This window comes from Lathamus discolor, chromosome 7, assembly GCF_037157495.1.
Source record: "Lathamus discolor isolate bLatDis1 chromosome 7, bLatDis1.hap1, whole genome shotgun sequence".
NCBI lineage: Eukaryota > Metazoa > Chordata > Aves > Psittaciformes > Psittacidae > Lathamus > Lathamus discolor.
In genome coordinates this window covers 6,237,108-6,252,272 of record NC_088890.1, presented here as the reverse complement: position 1 = coordinate 6,252,272, position 15,165 = coordinate 6,237,108, and the positions used below count along the sequence as shown (strand labels likewise).

Here is a 15,165-nt window from a genome sequence, read left to right as displayed (position 1 = left end):
CTTAAAGGGTTAATCTCCTAAAGTCCTTCTGAATGGATTCTGAGACAGGCTTGGGCAGGGCAGGCATTCATGTTTGTCTCACAGGCTGTCTGCTGTCCCCTTCCCCACGAATAGCTTTAAGTCAGCGCTTTGACAGTGTTGTGTGCACAGCTCATTCAGAAAGCAAACTGGTGTGTCTCTGCTGGGCAGCTGTTAATGAGAGCTGCAGCCCTGAAGCCTCTGGCAGTCAAAAGTCAAGGGGTTTATCCTTTTTTCTTTCTAACCATATGAATGGAAACTGGGGTTCTCACTTAGTGGTATGATCCCCATTCCCAGGCCTTATAATGAAATCTTAAATGTTTGGATGCAGGACTAGAGGAGGAGCCAGCACTGGCAAACACATCTTGTTCCTGTTGGAGGTGATGTCCTTGTGGAGACAGGCTCAGTTATGGGACCTGTGTGGCTACACTCCAGCTTCAAGTTCATCACCCTTGTTGGCTGCTGTTCCAGTTGTGTAACTGTTTGTGAGAAGTTGTCCTGGATAATGAATTGGGTTTGGGGTAAAACTTGTCCGTGAAATGCAAGAAGTTGGAAACAGCGAGACAGGTGCTTGTCTCTGATAGTGCCAGCACAAAGTTTCTGGGAAGAAGATCTCAGAATAAACCAGCTGCTACAGCTGGGGATAAAGCTGACAAGAAGTGGCCATGGAGAACTTCTCCAGGTCTGAAATGGAAGGTGCTACATTTAGGGGATATTAATTGGTTAAAACCATCCTTAGACTACTGTAGCTACAGCAACACTGCTGTAACAGCAGTAGCGCAGGCATTTGCCTAACCCCTTTTTCTGTAACTCCACTGGGATATGTCAGTCCTTCATTTCCCTACTCTCATCAAACTTCTGCCTTTTCAAGTGCAGGATGTTCATATAAAGATGTTTAAAAAGAAAATCCAGAACTGATTTCAAATTCAGAAAGGTGGCCAGAAGGGGAACAGAACTGAAGAACAATTGAACACAAGCACTTTTTCAGTGCCAAGAGATCTATTGTGACTTGGAGTGTTGTTTTCACAGCAGCCTTCTCTACCTCTGAACAAGAGAGAGGATTCATCAAGGTATGCAGGGGAATGCCAGCGGGAGCAGTGGTGGCTTCAAGCCCAGGCGGTCAGGCTCTTGGATAGTTTTGAACTATGCTTTTCCACAATGATTATCTAGCTCCCTTCTTTTGTTGTTCCTGCTTCGGAAGACTGCAGTATAACTGCTCCCTGCTGCAAGGGCCTGTCTGTTTGCGCTACAGAAGATTCTATAATAGAGGGCTAGATTTGGGGTATTCACATGATAGCAGTACCTTTGAGACCTCTCCATCCAGCTTAGTTAAGATATTATGCCAGTTGACAGAGCCCAAGACCATGCAGAAGGTTGGCAGCCAACGGTCCCAATGGGGAAGCTGCTTGCCACAGAATTAGGCAGGGCCAAAATGTGCTGAGCCTTAGAGAATGAAGTGTTGCTCCTCTTTTCCACAAGGCTGAGGCTGCTTTGATGCACATTGAGGAGCTGGGTCAGAGCTGGATCTTGTGAAGAAGCATGAAGCCACTGCCTGAGTGGCTTTGCATCTGGCTACACCAGAGGGGCTTGTCTCACTCTCCTGCTTCGTCCTAGTTTGACTGCAGGGTTAAATGTAGTGTTTGCTTTTGTAGTATAGTTTGCTTTCAGTGGTTTATACTGCATACTGTGGGTGGGGAGTACCTAGGCACTGAAATGTCAATGATAGATACTTCAATTAACATGTTTGCCCATTTTATTGTGTTGTTTTGTTGTGCTTATGCTGTTTGTAAAGGACCAGGGAATCCTATGAAAAAGAACATAATGTAAATCTGTATTATTATATGCCTTCTAGTGTCAGCCTCAAGGAAATCCCAGCTGTACCTCTGTTCTTTAAGGACAACGGCAAAGAATCAACCCTCTAGGAAAATTCAGGAAAGCATTAAGTAAGCTTTTTCCAATCTTGATAATTAAACTGCAAGGAGATAATTTGTAAGCATGATTGATACGCCTTATGGCCTGTGCTAGCACTCCCCATATACCAGCAATAATGAGGGGGACAAGCTGGTACCCAGCGGGCTTAGGTGTTTGTGATTTATGCTGGAGGTATGTCCTTATCGTGGGGAGGCAGTGGAGTTGGAGGGGTCAAGGAGCCTGGATGCAGGAGGCTGTAAGAGGGATGAGAGGGATATAAGCAAGTCAATAAAATTTGGTGCAGAAAAGCCAGTCCCAAGCAACTTGAAGGAAAGGCAAGAGCAGAGAGACCTATCTGAAAAGCCTCATGGAGGCATTTCTAGCAGCGTTTCTAGGAAGGGACTGATTTTAACTTTAACAAAGCTCTGATCACAACCTTTTTCCAAGGCTTTTACAGGACAATGCAGCTTCGTGTTGCAACAAAATTGGGCTTTTGGGTTTTGAAATGCTCTATGCAGCCTCTCTGTTGGCAGCTACCTCATCCCAATCAATAACATCAGTCCATCAGCCTTTTAGAAGCACTTAGTAGTTTGGGCACAATCAGGCTGGTTCAAATGCAGACCTAGAGTGTTGCAAGTTTAATAGCAATTGGTCCTGTCCCTGACTGGTATGAATTAAACCTCTGCTGGCATCAGTGGGCTGTGCTGATTTGAATGAATTCAGGACCTGATAATAAAGTTTCTCTTGAAAACCCATTTTAGGAGATGCTGCTGTTAACATGGGTCTGTATCTCCACCTCAAATAAAAATGCAGAGTTGACTGCTATTAAATACTGCTATTAAATACACAAATGACTAAATCATATGGTAATAGCAGCATGCAGTTATCAGCTCCTCAGTGTGCACTTCAGAGTGATGGCGCTGGGGGCTCAAGGCTTAGCAGAGGCTACCCCTGGAGCAAGAAAAACCCACACTTTGCAAGAAAGCAGGGTTTGGGAAGCAGCAGCCAGGTGCCTGGTATGCGAGTTCATCTCATGCAGCATCTGCTGAAAGATGCACAGCACAGTTCTGGCTGTTCAGTTATTAATGGTACTGACTATTTTCTTGGTAGAGTGACACCTGGGTCTCAGGATGTGTGCTAGGGTAATAACAGCATCACTGTCCCTGCCACCCTCACAGCCTGTGCTCATGCATTGTTTCAGGACAAGGGGCAAAGAGGCACTGGAAGTCTTGGCTTTCCTTTAGGGCTCCTAAAGGTTACCCAGCTTGGGTCAGAGACCTCCATGGTGCCAGGGTGTTGCTCTTGCTTCATGAGCAAATGGCACATAGCACTGGGCTTTATAACATTCCAGAATCCAGTTCCTTGTCCTTGTTGCTTGAACCCTGTTTAGAAAGCTCCAAGTGCCTCCAAGGTGTTTTATGTACGAGAGTTGACTCACCTGCACCTAGAGGCAGTGGATTGAAACCTGAGCATAGAAAAACAAAACAGAAACAGTGAGGCAGCTGGTGACGGTTTAAAGAGGTAGCTTTGAAGACTTTGAAGATAGGATTTTATCTTTGAAGAGGGTGTGTGGGGAGGAGGAAGCAAGTAAAGAGAAGCGTGTGTGGCATTTGTGTCTGCAGTCCTTCCATTGTTTTACTTCATTACCTGTCTGGAAGGTGATGGAGAAATACAGAAACCAAATAGTTGTTTGCTTTTAAAGTATTTTCATCTTTACCTCCAAGGTTGGGGGAGCCCTATATTGGCCTTAAGCCCCATGGTTTGGTTTGGGTTTTCCTGGAGGGTGGCAGGGAAAGATAATTCCCCCCCCCCCCCTCCTTAGGTGAGACTTGTTGGAAAAAATCATCCAAAATGAAACTCCCTTGGGCTTTATTCCCATAGTTACACTGGGAATAAATGCCATTCATGGTGTACAGGGCATCGGTCAAAATATATAGCAGGCCCTTTGCAGCACTCTCTGTTGTGTCTGGCCTATCACACAGGGATTTCAGTTATTGCAGAACATAACTCAGGGTTGAAGTGATCCAACAAAATTTATTCTGTAAATCTTCACAAAGTCCAGGGACAGAAAGAAGGGCAGTGCACTGGGGAGTGTGAATGCTGGGTATAGAGAGCACGTGATTTCTCTGCACTGAGCAAAGTTCTACAGCAAAGCCTATACGCATCAGTACAAATAGCAGCAGAGGTCGTTACTAGGACAGCAGCTCCTTGCCCTGTTCTCCTCTGGAAGCTGGGCTTGGTGTCACCGTGGCCTCCAAGGCAGGACTTGGGTTGTCTGCTGGAGGCCAGGCTTGGTGCACGGTGGAGAGAAGCCTTCTTTTCCATTTGGAAGAAGGATGGTATATCAGTAACAGATTTGAGGCCATCTCTTCTCTATTCTTCCATTCCTTTGTTGGGCAACTGGAGATACTGGTAGGGTCACATACCTTGTTTTCTCAGAGGCACATGTTCTGCCATGGCTTCATTTCCATGATGCCAGACAAATTCATCTTATAGGTTATGCCAAGCTGAAATCCTCTGGGTATGAAAACTCCAGTTAATACACAGAGTACCCTTATACATTCGAATATCAGCTTACCACCGAGTTAGAGATAAGACACAAAAAGCAACCATGCCAAGGAAATGAGATGCCCATGCTACTGAATGAAATATTATCTTGTGTAAACCAGACAAAATGTGAGTCCTGAAGCTCCATGTTGACCCAGACTACAGCTGTTTCAAAGCAGATCCAACAGCACTGCAAAGTACCTTTTCTTTTTTCCATTTTCCCTAGACAAAGCACTTACTGGGGAAGTGAGGATGAGAATGAGCAGGCCACCCCATCAGTCTGCTGCTAGATCAAACCTGGTAGGAAGCCAAGCTTCCAGCTGGCTTGTTAAGTGGCCAAAGGAGGCGAGACCAAAGCCCATCTCCCAAATTCCAGGTGTGCAACCAGATCCAGGAGGAGGCTGGGTCAGAGCAATTCTTTTCTCAACACACTTCTTTTTTTCTATCCGTCGTTTAATGGTTTCCAGAACACCAGTGGCTATACGCAATGGCCTTTTCCTCTATGAATTTGTCTAAGTTGGTGCAAACCCCAGCTCTGGCCTCTACAGCAGCTAGTGGCACGTGGTTGCACAATCCCACCATATGTGAAAACATACTGTGTTAGTTAAGATGCAGATACTGGTCCTTGTTGAGCAAACCACACCCTAAAACCTTGTTTGTAACAAGATGGGAGTGACTATGTTTGAACACTGTTTCATGGCAACTGAAATCGTAATTCACACAGCTATCTTTATGTGTTGCAAGATAATTTCTCTTCCGGAGGGGGCGGATGTTAAAGTATATGTAAAGAATCAATTAAAATGAAGGGCTTGCTACTGGCTTGCTCCCTAGCTGTGCTTTGGTACACAAACTTGGATAAGGTGTATTCTTGAGCTGTCTTTGCAAATTAAAATATACAAAGTTAAAGGGGTTTTGGGAAAGGATCTGCTGCTTCTTTCTGGTTTGCACATCATCCTCTTTGCAGGAAAAGAGTCACAACTGTGTGACTTCTTGTGCTGAGTGTGAGCGAAGCAACTGGTTTAATGCAGTGAAGGCAACTGTACAGTCCTTCAGTTCTTAAGCATGGCTGAGAGCAGAAGTGAGTGACAGCACAGCAACCTTTATAGTATTGGCTATAATTACAGACTCCTGTTCTTTATCAGAGCAGGAGGAAAAAGCAAATATTTGCTACAGGGGATAAATGGAGAAGCAAGAGCTTTTTTGAGTGTGTGTGTACAGAGAGTGGGCCTGGTCTTGCGCTCTGAAACAGGCTGATTTGAAAGGTGTCAGCATGTGCTGCTGCTCTTTGTCAGTAGATACAAGAGACATGGTGATCGTGTATGAAGGTCCAGAGCTGACAACACGCCATGGCTGACTTTGGAGCTCTTTGTATTTTTAGCATTGCTGGTGGCAGATACCGACAGCAGAACGATCCCAGTTTCCTTTGAGTGAGAAGTGATTCACGCTCTGTAAAAATAAAGCTTGATGCAAGCAGCCCTGTATCCTCTGAAATGAGGACTGCAGCTCTTGAACTTGTAAAGGGACCTTTTTTTCCCCAGTTCTCTAGAGAAGACTTGCAGGGTTCTGCTGTTAGTATGGATTCCTGTTTCTGGACAGTTCTCCTGAACAGGATTTTCTGGGAGCACTCTCTTTTGCTCTGGTCTGACACTGAAGCTGAGCATGAGGAGATTTTAAACTGAGACCCAATTTTGCACCCCGGTACTGATGTGAATTGTTCTCTTCATCCAGATGTTGGTCTTCTCAATAAAGAAGCATGGAATAGTTAACACTTCCCTCCGACCATTCCTCTGACGTGTGAGAGACAGTGTGAGCTTGTGATACCAGAGCATCTTGTTGCTGGCCATCTGCTATGGGTGCTTTTTGAGGCAGAGAGGAGATCTATTTCCAGACAAGTAGCACTTGGTTTCAGTGGGAGAATCTGGATCTTAAGCAAAATGTTTTACATAGATGTGAAATAAAGAAGGGGGAGGGAGCGTGACTGGAAAGCAATATTTTAGTAACACTTGTGGTTTACAAGGTCTTATTATAATATTTCAACAAATGGCATGTGCATACCATACAAAGGCAGCTTAGAAACAACCTTCAGAGAGATGATGCCTTTTCTAATTAATTAATTACTTGGGCTGCATTAAAAGACGTTCACAGTTGTGCCAGGAACACGTGATTTTAGCACAAAATACTGGGTCTTTACATATTTGAAAGTTATTAGCTGTATCTAAACTCTTTTTCTTGTAGCAACATAGCATATGCAAGGTTGCTCCTCTTAGGCTCTGTCTGCACAGCGGGACTGAGGTGAAGGCCTGAGTTTTGCTCTGAGCTCTGTTGGGGTGAGGCTTGGTGAAGGATGCAGTTCCCTCACCCAGAGTTGTGCATCAGCGCATGAACACTTCAGACTGAGTGGAGCATCTCATGGTGTTTTCACATACACTGAAATACATGGTCCTGTAAAAGCAAGGTTGCTTGCTCTATGCCTGCTCCCTAGCACAGAGCTGCTTTGCATGTGTTGATGTGCGAGGCAGATGAAATGACTCGGCTCTAGGAATTGAAGTAATGATTCAACTAAAAGTTTAAACAAAAGTTGCAGGATGGCAAAAAAAAAAAAAAAGGAAAAAAAGAAGCCTTGTGTGGACTTTTCACTGTTCCAACAGCTGATTGTGACCTTTCATACAGCCAGATAAGTGGCTTTATCAGACAAAAACCTGAAGCAGGAGTCCGGCTTGTTAACAGAATCACTTGGGTTGCAAGTGACATTTCTTTCCTTCCCTTTACAAGCTTGATTGCCACATTTTAAATGGCAACATTTATTCTGAGAAGAGTTGACTGAGACCTTAGCCATATCATTGATTTATGCACCAGATACTGTCAAATTGTATTTACATTAAGGAATGAGCCTTGAGCAGGGAACTGGAAACTGGCTTTAAAGGTGAATATCCTCTGGATATCTAGGTTCAGATCTTAGGTCACAGCTTTAAATGAGTATTAGCAACTTCTCGAGTCTACAGGGGGTGTGTTTATTCTTTTTTTAATTCAGTTAAGTTATTCTTTTTTTAATGCAGTTGAGTAAACCAATAGCGCTGTTAAAAAGCAGGACAGAGGTTGGCCGATGGGTTAGGTAAGATTTGAGGTGCATCTGCAGAGCAGCACACAACCGTATATAAAGAGGCTCAGAGGTTCAGTTTATCAACTGATGTATTAGATTCATTTGTTCTTCTGTGACTTTGAGAAACCTGATGTAATGAAAGGTATCCCTGCCCATGGTATGGGGTTGGACTAGATGATCTTTAAAGGTCCCTTCCAACCCAAACCATTCTATGGTTCTCCTTCATTATAGGTATAGCTCCATAAGAAGGAGGATGATGGCAATGTATGGAGTAGTTTTAGGCTCTTCAGAACTGATTCGATCCTTTCCAAAAATCCCAGCCTTTGTCAGCTGGTCATTGGAATGGCTTATATTTCATCTCTCCTATCACATCTAAAGAAGGGAAAACTTAAAGTATGTGACAGGAGGAGTAAGGAAAGAAGGCAAAATGGCAACCCATTTATAGCTGTGTGCCTCAGGCAAACCTCATAGAGCTCCCAAACCACAAATCTTGTCCCTGAACATACAGACATGGCCTTTCTTAGTGAAATGGTCGCCTAGTTTGGGTGGCATGGGAGAGGGGGCTAGGCTGTAAAAAACATCTATTTTCTTAGGTACAATCTTAAAAATAGTTTAAAAATCCAGCTTGAGATAGTTGCAAACACAAGGAGCTAAAACTAAGGCAAGTTACGTGCCATAGAGAACAGAGCTGGATGTTGGAAGGTCCTGGGCAGGCTGTACTAGGAGTACAGTAACATAATCTATAGCACAAAGTTAACAATGTAAACATAACATTTACTGGTATGTAAAATATAGCTGAGAGTGTGTGATGGGTGGAGAGAACATTTAGCAGCTTCTGGCATCTACTGTGGAGAAATGGTAAATGGATGTTAGAGAACCCACTTCATGACTGTCATTCAGATGAGGAAGCCGCACAGGTAAGTATTGCTGTAGAAAATGCTGAAATGCCAAGAACCTCAGACATGTAGGTGGTGTTCTTCTGGGCACAGTAAGTGTTCAGGGCCAGGTTGGACGGGGCTTTGAGCAGCCTGGTGTGGTGGAAGGCATCCCTGCCTGTGGCAGGGATTGGAACTGAATGAGCTTTAAGGTCCCTTCCAACCCTTTCTATGAACCTATAGGACAAAGAACAGCAAGCAGGTGCTTAGACACCTTCTTTACCTAAGAATATAACTCGTCATAGTCCTAGAAATTCAAGTCAAGTTGAACATGCTGGTTTTGGGGCTGTTCCAGCTCCACAAAGATTCCTATAAAATACAGGCTGGCTGCTTCTCAGTTTGGGCTCTTCTTTGTGTTCATCCTTGTTGGGCTTGAGCTCTAACTTTTCATTTCTTTGAGGCTGTGTTACTGGTATTGAGGAGACACTGATATTTCAGATCCTTCCTTCATTTGGGCTTCTTCATTTTGCTTTTTATCTATTCAGTCTATAGGAATTGGTCTATTCTAACACTCTCCTGGCTGGATTTAATTTTGAGCTGATGTTCAAACAGTGTACTGCCATATGAGGCCAGCTAGTGAGTATTTGCCAAACAGAAGCTGGGCAAGCCACAGCGGGCTGGATTTGAATGAGTGAAGTAAAAATGGAAATTACAGGAATGTAATTTTGAATGTCTCAGTGAATCACAGTCTGTTTGTTAGCAACAGAATGCCTTTTGGAGATTGCCTGAAAACTTGGGAAGAGTATGGGATGTAACACGTCACCTTTGCTCACTCTGAATAGGCTGTTGTCCGCCTGCAAGACTCCAAAAGACAAGAGTTTTGCTGGCAGAGTTGACTTCAGAAGCAGGAATTATGCAGCCTGGGACTTGAAACATAAAAATCAGAATACAGTTATTCTCCGTTCTCTTTTCTAGATAGATCTGTGATATTTAAAGAGAGAGAAGAATATGGTACTCTCTGGTCTGGAAAATCTTGTTCTTCAGTGGTAATCTGAACGTAGATGGGAAGAAGAGCCCTGTCCAAATGAAGGTAGCTTTGTGGTTTGTCTTTTAATAATCATCTTAACAGGGAGGCATAGCATCTGTGTGATGATTAATCTCCAACTCTATTTGGTTACTGAATGTTATTCATTAGCAAATATGGTTTAAACGTGTTGTACTGCCTTGGAGAGGTTCTGTTTGAGAATCTCTGTTTCACTTGAAGACCCTAATTCCCTGGCACTTTTCAGTGATGACTATATGGGTAATACCATTTTAAAAGTATTACCTGGCAGATGTGATTTGTTGTTGTTGCCTCCATATCAGCCTTCTATGCTCTGAGAAAATACAACCAGGACACAGTCTGTCTCTGTGCTGCTCATTGCCATGTTTGCTCTGAGCATGGTCTTCAGAGGAACTTTTGCATAGCCACCAAGAACCATGATTTTTTAACACGTGCGTGGTGCTCCCACCTATCCAAAGTATTTGTTTGGAGCAATTTAGTAAATAGTGAGACTATAGTGGGAACACAGAGAAGTTTCAATGACCTAATGAGGAAGGAAGACACTAACACTCTGGGTCTGCTCCGGTTATTTTTGTTCATACTCAAAGGAGAAACCAGGAGCACAGGCATGATCAGGCCATGCTGCTAATGATGCTTCTCTTGAATGTCACGTTTCTTTTTTGCTATGCAAGACCAAGAATTTTAGTGAATTCTTTACAAGCTGGTTCTTAGTCTCAGTTAAGCAACACATCCATTATTCATTGAGTTTATGATGACAGTTCTAGGACCAAAGAAGAGTACGACTTAATTACAGTAAGTATCAGAGCCCTCACCCCCCAAACAGCTTGTATAGAAGAGTAGGGCAGGGAAAGGACTGGCTGCAAGGCCCTTGGTTACAGACTGAGCCCTGATCTCACTCAGCAATGCCTGTGCTCAAGTGCTGTGTGAAACGGCAGCCTGATTTCTGCGCTCTGTCGGTGTTGGTGCGGGGGCTGCAAAGAGGAACGCTATGAAGTGTGTGAGAACATGACATGAATGGAGAGCAGAAGATTGTTCTGTTCCATATTTCTTCTTCTTCTTTTTTTCTGTTCTAGCTTCTTTTTGTGTCGTCTTTGGAAATCAGATGGGAAAAGGTTAGTTTCAGGACGTGATGACTTAGAAACCAGGCCAGGCCTGGTGAGCAGAGAGGCTAGATGTGGATGTGAGACAGGCTGCGCTCATTCCTGGGCTTTCAGCCTTCCTGGAGGCCAGGGGAACGGGGAGGGCTGAGGCTGTCATGGGGCTGTAGTTTGTAGTGAGTTGATTTAACTTCTATGGAGTGAGCATAACTCATGCCAGCAGCGTGCATGGGAGTTGTATAGGGCAGGTGAGAGAAGCCCTGCTTTGGGAAAAGCCAACCTGCTGGACCCATGGTATGTTTTTCACACACACATACACATTTGTGCTTGACTGTGCTGGTGTGAGTCTGGATGATCAGTAAGGAGAGAACATCCATCAGTGTTACAGGGCCTCCTTGCTCTGGTTAGTCCTGTTCAAATGGGGCTTGGTGGTGAACACAACAGGGTTGTGCTGGGACATACTGCTCAGAGAGCTGTACTGCTTGGCATCTACGAGCATCTGCAGGGTTGTAACAATCTCCAGGGGAGCTCATAGTGACTGGGATGACTTGGAACTTCATACCCTGAGCACTTTGAAGAGTCTTCTTTTGGTTTTGTGGAGTTCTGCTTGCTGCTGCTCTCGCTGTCCTTGCCTGGGGGTTAGGCTGTCAATGTGGTATCCACCCAGCCAAGCCTTCTTCCCTCTACTTTAGAGGCATCTGAGTTCATCTCCCTGGGGCAGAGACATGGACTCAGAGGTGCAAAGTTCAACTGCTGTGAACTCTGTCCTAATTTTGGCACTCCTCCTTAAGTTTGTATAACCTAGGTGTGCATTAGCTAGTGTTACTTTACAGCTCTTCATGGATCTGGCTTCCACCTTTCTGTTTTACAGAGCCCTTCACACCTTTCTCACCCCGCTAGCTGCGTTTTACTGTCTTAAAACAGCCTTCTAGGCCATGGATGCACTGTGTGCTGTAGCACATACCTCTGGAGGTGCAGCTGGGGGGTTTTATCATCTGCTTCCCTGCTCTTCCTTCTGTGGAAGCACAAAAAGGACTTCCCTGGGGTACTCTGACCACTGAGGAGCGCACTCAGCTGCTGGAGTGCACTCAGCTGTTGGGATCCCTTTGGCAGTGCAGACTGTCAATGTTGTGTTATACATCTAATGCTCATGTATAGATTTTGGAATCAAGGCAGGGGGCATCTTAACTACAGATTTGCTGTGCTATGAACTCTACTGAGAGTTTAGGAAGTTTGGCATCTCACTATCCAGAAGGGCCTCAGCCCATTTTCTTAACAAAGTAATGGTCTTTTCTTCACAAAATAATGGTCTTTTCTTTCTGTCTGCTGCTAATAAACTCGTAAACTAAAGAGAAAGGAATAAATTGGGAGTGGCTGCAGTGAAGCCAATGGAAATGAGCAGATACAAAGCTGGAGTCAGAAAGCTGATTTTTTGAGTCCAATATTGTACTTTGAAGTTCACCTTCTGGGAGGTTGGGGAGAAATGGGTTTGCCTCCATTCCTGCTGAATACTGCCCATATTCTTCTGGGTAAAAAGGAAAAGATACCCATATTCTTCTGGTTTTATGCCATCATAATACTGATCTAAATTGGAGCACCACATGCCTTTTTACAAAGTCATGTAAAGATAGGACAAATTAGAATAGCTTTAAGATGAAACAGGGTATATTTGTGTTAGATCTTGGGTAGAAATTCTTCCCTGTGAGGGTGCTGTGGTGCTGGCACAGGTTGCACAGAGATGCTGTGGCTGCTTCATCCCTGGCAGTGTCCAAGGCCAGGTTGGACAGGGCGTAGAGCAACCTGCCCTAGTGGAAGGTGCCCTTTGTAACTAGATGGTCTTTAAGGTCCCATCCAGCCCATATCATTCTATGATGCCAAGAAGTTATCTTTCCATGACGAACTTGTTAAAATTATTTTTATTGAAGTTTTCCATATGGTTAGAGATCCATTCAGGATTTGTCTTTTTAAGGAGCACAGAAAGTTACTGTATGAGCCCCTCTGCAGCCAGTGCCACTGCCAGCCTGCCTGTCTGAAGGTGAAACCAGAGGGGCTAGCCAGCAGGTCCCCTGCAGCACAGTTCCACCACGTTGGCTGCTTGCAGCTGACTACTGTGGTAGCCGTCAGGGAGACACAGTGATGTGACTCATGGTCCAGACTGCTCCCTTTACATTATGGAAGCAGTTGTCAAAGACTGAAAGTTCAGCGCATAACAAAGTAAATGGGTAACTGTGGCTGGGCAGTGGGGGTAAGCACATGTGCCTCAGTTAGCATGTCTTTGAAATTTGTTTTTTCTTCTATCTGTATTTTAGATCACTCATCTTGTGAACCTTCAGGAGGAAACAAGTGATTTGGGATCTGAAGGAAACCTAATTCGGTGCTATCCAGTATTCTGTAGCTGCCTGTTGTTGATACAGATCTGAAGATGCAGCACGTGTGCTCAGAGAGATGGAACAGCACGCCATGCTACATACTTCAGCTGTCCAGGTAAGCAGCTCTCTCCAGTCCACACCACATGCTCTGACACTTCAGGGTAATAAAACAAGGTGTTTTCGTAGGTGGTGGGGCTTTGTCAAGAAACTCTCATCAAGAGCTGTGCACACAGAACACATTTGAGGGATCTGCAATTAAGATGAAGGGATAAAGAACTCTGAATCCAACTGGAAAGTCCATCACAAAGCAGGGGAGCAGAGGTCAGGCACAGGGAAAGATATGTGCTCTTCCTACCTTGGAGAAGAGCAAGTGTCACAGCAACTCTGATAACAGTGGAGTAGGCTTACTTTTGAAGGTCAGGCTGTCAAGAGCTGACTTGCTCAAACAGATCAGATCTTTCTCATGAAATAAGCCAAACTCCTGCATGAGACCTTCTTTTTTTTTCCAGTTTCAGGGGGAAAACCTGCTGTTTGAAATGCTGTTGTAACACAGCATCCTGCCTTAGTCAGCATTCAGCATACTAAAAATAAGGGACAGAAGACTCTCTGTCCCCCAGTGCCCAGTACTTCTGTAGGTGCAAGGAGCTGTATTAGTTAGTTGTGTTATACAAAAAGAACACTCTATGAATCTGTTTCCTTTTAATGTTATGACTATCCCTTGGTGAATGTGTGTGGGTAATTCTGGTTACAAAATACCTCCTTGCTTACTATTTCCTTATCAAAACTAGAGGGAATCAGAACTCTCCCATGTGCAATTTATGGGTCCAGGTCAGCAGTATTTTCTTGCCAAAATTGTTTTCCTGAGCAGAAGAAACCAGAGATCTGGCTTCCATTCATATAGCTGGGTTTTTGTGTGCTGGTTTTTTGGTTTGTTTCTTTTCCTGGCATTTAGATGATTTCATATGCTCATCATGCTCATGATTGTCAAGGTTGCTTGGGAGCCTTAGCTCTGTACTGTCTCAGGTAGACGGCTGACAAGCCAGATGTCCCCATGGTTAAACTGTTTTTATTCCTGGTTTGGCTGTTGGGTAGGTGAATACTGGTCATATATACGGGGTTTGTATCTTCGTGTCTCTGTCAGTGAATATCAGACTAGCATTCGTGTGTCCAATATAAAGCCCCGTAAAGGTCTTAAGATTTGAAAATGCTGGATGTGACCACAGTGGTAATGCCACTAAGTTCTGGTGAGATTTAGACATGCCAGTGATACAGACTGGGATGTACAGATAATCACTGTTTGTTCCTTTGTCATCTGATACACAACAGGAGCAGCAGCAGGGCTTTTCTACAAAAAGAAATTTCCTCTTTTAGGTCTCTATGTTGCTGTAGAAAATATAGAGCATCTTCTTTCACTTTTAGAAGTGAATGAATGTAAACAAAGCACCAACTGTGTGGTGGCCTGAAGCCTGATGGCCAGTGTCATTAGCCCTTAAGGACACATGAACAACAACCTTCAGTTCAGAGGCATTGATTTGTGTCTCTCCCATGAGATGCCACAATAGGAATAAGCATGGATCCCTCTTGTGCTGCTCAATGCTGCTGGAGCAGTGTCAGTGGCAAGAATGTTTGCTCTGCTATTGGTCTTCTGGACAGGGATTTGGAGAGGAGACAGTAAAGGTGATGTTGCAGGTAAATGCAAGCTACCAGACAGAAACAGCTCTGCAACTGTAGGTTTTCCTGCAGCCAGATAATGTTAATAGATCCCACCCTCCACTGCATGCTTTGGAGGAAGGCACAATCTTCATAATAGGACAGATTCACAGGCCTCTATTTGCACCATAATCATCTCTGGAAAGACATTTCTCACTGATTAACGTATGCCCAGAAGCATTTGCAATGAATAGGCCTTATAGTTTTGTTTTCAGTGTACCGCAGACATTTGGTTGTATCTTCAGCTGGTGAAAACTGGCATCGCTTTGTTGCCTTTCCAAGTGAATTTACAATGAGTGAAGATTGGTCTTTCTGTTCTGCTTCACATGAAGGTCATGTAACTTCTGTGGCTTTGTGCAATGTGTTCTTTCTAAAAAGAAATGAATGTGCAGTTGTCTTTTATTTTGCAATGGTCTTCTAAAGTACCCAGTTCAAAGATTGGGTGTGCTTGACACACTTTCCACCCATTTCTTTC

General features: G+C 44.1%; 1 long non-coding RNA gene across 8 annotated transcripts in view; it reads left to right on the top strand.

Moving 5' to 3' along the window:
• The window catches only part of LOC136018408 (uncharacterized), a 288,221-nt gene that overhangs the window by 101,117 nt on the left and 171,939 nt on the right, over positions 1–15,165 (top strand). For 7 of the 8 annotated variants that reach the window (XR_010614397.1, XR_010614398.1, XR_010614396.1 and 4 more), the window contains one exon: positions 12,921–13,095. This is a non-coding gene — a long non-coding RNA (uncharacterized LOC136018408). Of the gene's footprint in view, positions 1–9,455; positions 9,542–12,920; positions 13,096–15,165 lie in introns of those variants that run through there. The other variant, XR_010614399.1, reaches the window with a different exon arrangement.